Raw genomic sequence first — 6,000 nt, 5'->3', positions numbered from 1 at the left:
ACAGAGTTTTAAAAAATGGCACACAATATTGTTGAGTGACCTGAGGCACCCGGCCTCTTGCCTCTTATTTTGAACTCGGTGGAATTCCAAGTATGCTGGACATTGGAACAGTCCTTCGGCGGCACTCGATGACGTAGCATCCTTGAAATATTGGCTTGCAGTATCCTCGAGATTGAGAAACGGCCAGTGTTTACCCAGCTGGTCTGGCACTGTTCTAGGCTCATGTCTGCCGATATCTGTCTGTTCTTTTTAATCTGTGTCTATGTTGTTGTCAGTGACGTATGTTGTATCTTTTTAAATGCCTTTGTGATGTGCTGCAACCCATTTTGCCCTCGGGGACAACATGAACGAATACTACTACTAACTACTTAAGTAAAAGTAATACAACTATGGTCTTAAATGACAAACAAAGTACTGATTTCAAAATGATGGCTTTAGGTAGAAGTGCAGACAGGTTTCAGCTTTTGGGTGTGACCACTTCTTCCTCCTTACTTTGGACATAAGGAAAGTGCATGGGACACGTTTGCAACTCCTCCTACAGCTGACATCAACCCTGCATCACCTCTTGTGGTTTTCACTGTCAGCACATGCACTACTTTCATTGCTGCCATTGCTGATCTACACACCTTTCATTTTCCTCTGAGTTACCGTAGCCTAATAAATAGTGTATGTGGACCTCCTTCCTCGCGCACAGTCCACTGAGCCAGTTTGATGAAAAAGTGCTTTTGTGGGTAATAAAAAAGTAAAAACTGATCATGTAATGCTATTTATTTTTACATCAGTCATAGTCGTCATGACAGAGCAGCATCTGCCCATCAAAAACAAGTCATCACAGTAGGTTTAAAAGAGGCCCCTTAACAGCCTTTCACTATGTGTAATGTAATGATTAAACTCACCTTGATTCCTCAGATCATTTGAAAGAGCACTATTAATTAAAGAAGGATGAAACCTACATTTAAGGGGGGATAAAATAGTTATTAAAGTATTAGGTGTGTGTGCTCAGGAACTGCCAAGCCCACAGTATATGTCACTGACACCACAATGTTCCTGTTACCATATTAGGTGAAGACGGTAGGTAAGCTGTCACAAGGGGCTCTGATGGAGTGTCATTACCTTACAAGGATAAAACCAACACGGGGTTTTTCGCTAAGTAAGGTTTTCTGACCTGAGTGAGATGAGTATTAAGTGGCAGCCATGATAAGAGCTGTTTGAAATCTGAGGAGAGCTTCTTCAATGCTTTCTTTCTTATTACCTTTAGTGGTGCAGAAACAAGTCCTAAAACGGGGAAATAACCAAGCACTTCTGGTTACCCTCGTATCAAAGCCAACGGTTTAATGAGTGTTTGTGGTTAGGTTGGGTTTGTGCTCCAGTTAATCCTCACAGTAAACACAGAGCTGAATCCAGATCAAATGCAAGGCTCTTTGAGCAGGTTTCTCTCAGTGATTGTGATGTTAAATGTTTGTTGTTTGTTTTTCATGTATTGTGTCTGTTGATGTTACAGCTGCTGTGATGCAAGTCACATTTCAGACTTGATCTGACCACTAAAGTATTATCGTATCGTAAAGAAGCCTGACATTAGTTCTGTGGTTAACACAACCCTACACGATTTCACGTTTGTCCACCTTCATAAAACACGCCAGTTATTACCCCACTCTTTAAAGGGGACCTATTATACAAAATCCACTTCTTCATGTCTCTTCTACATCAACATGTGTCCCCTCTTCTTCATGTCTCTTCTACATCAACATGTGTCCCCTCTTCTTCATGTCTCTTCTACATCAACATGTGTCCCCTCTTCTTCATGTCTCTTCTTCATCAACATGTGTTCCCCTCTTCTTCATGTCTCTTTACATCAACACGTGTCCCCTCTTCTTCATGTCTCTTCTTCATCAACACGTGTCCCCCTCTTCTCCATGTCTCTTCTACATCAAACATGTGTCCCCTCTTCTTCATGTCTCTTTCTACATCAACATGTGTCCCCCTCTTCTCATGTCTTTCTACATCACCATGTGTCCCCTCTTCCTCATGTCTCTTCTACATCAACATGTGTCCCCATCTTCTTCATGTCTCCTTCTACATCAACATGTGTCCCCTCTTCTTCATGTCTCTTCTACATCAACATGTGTCCCCTCTTCTTCATGTCTCTCTACATCAACATGTGTCCCCTCTTCTTCATGTCTCTTCTACTTCAACATGTGTCCCCTCTTCTTCATGTCTCTTCTACATCAACATGTGTCCCCTCTTCTTCATGTCTCTTCTACATCAACATGGGTCCCCCTCTTCTTCATGTCTCTTCTACATCAAACATGTGTCCCCTCTTCTTCATGTCTCTTCTACATCAACATGTGTCCCCTCTTCCTTCATGTCTCTTCTACATCAACATGTGTCCCCTCTTCTTCATGTCTCCTTCTACATCAACATGTGTCCCCTCTTCTTCATGTCTCTTCTACATCAACATGTGTCCCCTCTTCTTCATGTCTCTTCTACATCAACATGTGTCCCCTCTTCTTCATGTCTCTTCTACATCAACATGTGTCCCCTCTTCTTCATGTCTCTTCTACATCAACATGTGTCCCCTCTTCTTCATGTCTCTTCTACATCAACATGTGTCCCCTCTTCTTCATGTCTCTTCTACATCAACATGTGTCCCTCTTCTTCATGTCTCTTCTACATCAACATGTGTCCCCTCTTCTTCATGTCTCTTCTACATCAACATGTGTCCCCTCTTCTTCATGTCTTCTTCTACATCAACATGTGTCCCCTCTTCTTCATGTCTCTTCTACATCAACATGTGTCCCCTCTTCTTCATGTCTCTTCTACATCAACATGGTCCCCTCTTCTTCATGTCTCTTCTACATCAACATGTGTCCCCTCTTCTTCATGTCTCTTCTACATCAACATGTGTCCCCTCTTCTTCATGTCCTCTTCTACTCAACATGTGTCCCCTCTTCTTCATGTCTCTTCTACTTCAACATGTGTCCCCTCTTCTTCATGTCTCTTCTACATCAACATGTGTCCCCTCTTCTTCATGTCTCTTCTACATCAACATGTGTCCCCTCTTCTTCATGTCTCTTCTACATCACCATGTGTCCCCTCTTCTTCATGTCTCTTCTTCATCAACTTTTGGGACGGCCTACAAAACGACGTCATCCCTGCATCACTATTTAATTTTCTTAGCACAGTGGTGTGTGGAGGTCTTTTTGATTTTCCTCCACATCTTTCCTCCGCCTCTTGACTTTTTTTCATTGAGGTTGAGGAAAAGTAGTTAGGAGAAGACACAGGACGTAATTTTCACAGTATCTGATTTAAGTGTCTTAGTCATGCCTGTGGTACAGTCAGTGACACTGAAGTTGGACTCATTCATGTTTATCTGAACAAAGTGAGAGTCACAACACACTTGTCCTTCCTCTCCTGATCGTGGCACCTGCAGATCACGGCAGCAAAAGGTTTCAATGTTGTTCTCAGTCGTTGTTCTCCTCGTCTCCACTCCAGCTTTGACAGCTAATTATAAAACCGCCTTTAAAGCAAACTTTTCTTCCATTTCTTCTGACCCAGCTGGCTGAGCTCAAACTGACTGCTGACTTCGAGCCTTTCGTCCTGACAGCAAGGCAGGTGTTTGACAGAAGCCGTGCTCTTCAATAGTGTGTGTGTATCCCCTACAGGCAGTGGTGTGCAGACCTTTAGTCCACTGAACCCTCTGATCGTAGATTTGGGCTACATCTTTGCTTTGTATAGGCCTTATGTTACCAATAAAGTGAGAGAAACAACCCAGAGGTGGGAAGTAGTGGAGTACAAATACTTTGTTACTGTACTTAAGTACATGTTTGTGGTATCAGTACTTTACTCTTATTTTTCTGACGACTTTTTACTTTGACTTCTTACATTTTGAACCAAATACCTGTACTTTCTACTTCTTACTGTTGAACTCAAAATACCTGTACTTTCTACTTCTTACATGTTGAACTCAAATACCTGTACTTTCTACTTCTCACATGTTGAACACAAATACCTGTACTTTCTTACATGTTGAACTCAAATACCTGTACTTTCTACTTCTTACATGTTGAAACTCAAATACCTGTACTTTCTACTTCTTACATGTTGAACTCAAATACCTGTACTTTCTACTTCTTACATGTTGAACACAAATACCTGTACTTTCTACTTCTTAGACATGTTGAAACCCAAATACCTGTACTTTCTACTTCTTACATGTTGAACCACAAATACCTGTACTTTCTACTTCTTACATTTGAACCCAAATACCTGTACTTTCTACTTCTTTCATGTTGAACACAAATACCTGTACTTTCTACTTCTTACATGTTTGAACACAAATACCTGTACTTTTCTACTTCTTACATGTTGAACACAAATACCTGTACTTTCTACTTCTTACATGTTGAAAACTCAAATACCTGTACTTCTACTTCTACATGTTGACCCAAATACCTGTACTTCTACTTCTTACATGTTGAACACAAATACCTGTACTTTCTACTTCTTACATCTTGAACCCAAATACCTGTACTTTCTACTTCTTACATGGAACCAAATACCTGACTTCTACTTCTTACATGTTGAACCCAAATACCTGTACTTTCTACTTCTTACATGTTGAACCCAAATACCTGTACTTTCTATTCTTACATGTTGAACCAAAATACCTGTACTTTCTACTTCTTACATGTTGAACCCCAAATACCTGTACTTTCTACTCTTACATGTGAACCAAATACCTGTACTTTCTACTTCTACATTGACTTTGAACTCAAATACCTGTACTTTCTACTTCTCACATGTTGAAAACCAAATACCTGTACTTTCTACTTCTACCTGTTGAACCAACATACCTGTACTTTCTACTTCTTACATGTTGAACCCAAAACTGTACTTTCTACTTCTTACATGTTGAACCCAAATACCTGTACTTTCTACTTCTTACATGTTGAACCCAAATACCTGTACTTTCTACTTCTTACATGTTGAAACCAAAATACCTGTACTTTCTACTTCTTACATGTTGAACTCAAATACCTGTACTTTCTACTTCTTACATGTTGAACCAAATACCTGTACATCTACTTCTTACATGTTGAACCAAAATACCTGTACTTTCTACTTCTTACATGTTGAACCAAAATACCTGTACTTTCTACTTCTTACATGTTGAACCCAAATACCTGTACTTTCTACTTCTTACATGTTGAACCCAAATACCTGTACTTTCTACTTCTTACATGTTGAACCCAAATACCTGTACTTTCTACTTCTTACATGTTGAACACAAATACCTGTACTTTCTACTTCTTACATGTTGAACCCAAATACCTGTACTTTCTACTTCTCAACATGTTGAAACTCAAATACCTGTACTTTCTTCTCACATGTTGAACCAAATACCGTACTTTCTACTTCTTAACATGTTGAACCCAAATACCTGTACTTTCTACTTCTCACATGTTGAACCCAAACCTGCTACTTTCTACTTCTTACATGTTGAACTCAAATACCCTGTACTTTCTACTTCTTACATGTTGAACTCAATACCTGTACTTTCTACTTCTTACATGCTTGAACTCAAAATACCTGTACTTTCTACTTCTCACATGTTGAACCCAAATACCTTTACTTTTCTACTTTCTTACATGTTGAACTCAAATACCTGTACTTCTACATTCTTACATGTTCGCAAACCAAATACCTGTACTTTTCTACTTCTTACATGTTGAACCCAAATACCTGTACTTTCTACTTTCTTATCATGTGAACCCAAATACCTGATACTTTCTACTTCTTACATGTTGAACACCAACATACCTGTACTTTTCTACTTCTTACATGTTGAACCCAAATACCTGTACTTTCTACTCTTACATGTTGAACACAAATACCTGTACTTTTCTACTTCTTACATGTTGAACTCAAATACCTGTACTTTCTACTTCTTACATGTTGAACCCAAATACCTGTACTTTCTACTTCTTACATGTTGAAACC

The sequence above is a fragment of the Gymnodraco acuticeps genome, unplaced genomic scaffold, assembly GCF_902827175.1.
Source record: "Gymnodraco acuticeps unplaced genomic scaffold, fGymAcu1.1, whole genome shotgun sequence".
NCBI lineage: Eukaryota > Metazoa > Chordata > Actinopteri > Perciformes > Bathydraconidae > Gymnodraco > Gymnodraco acuticeps.
Note: the sequence above shows the minus strand (reverse complement) of the source record.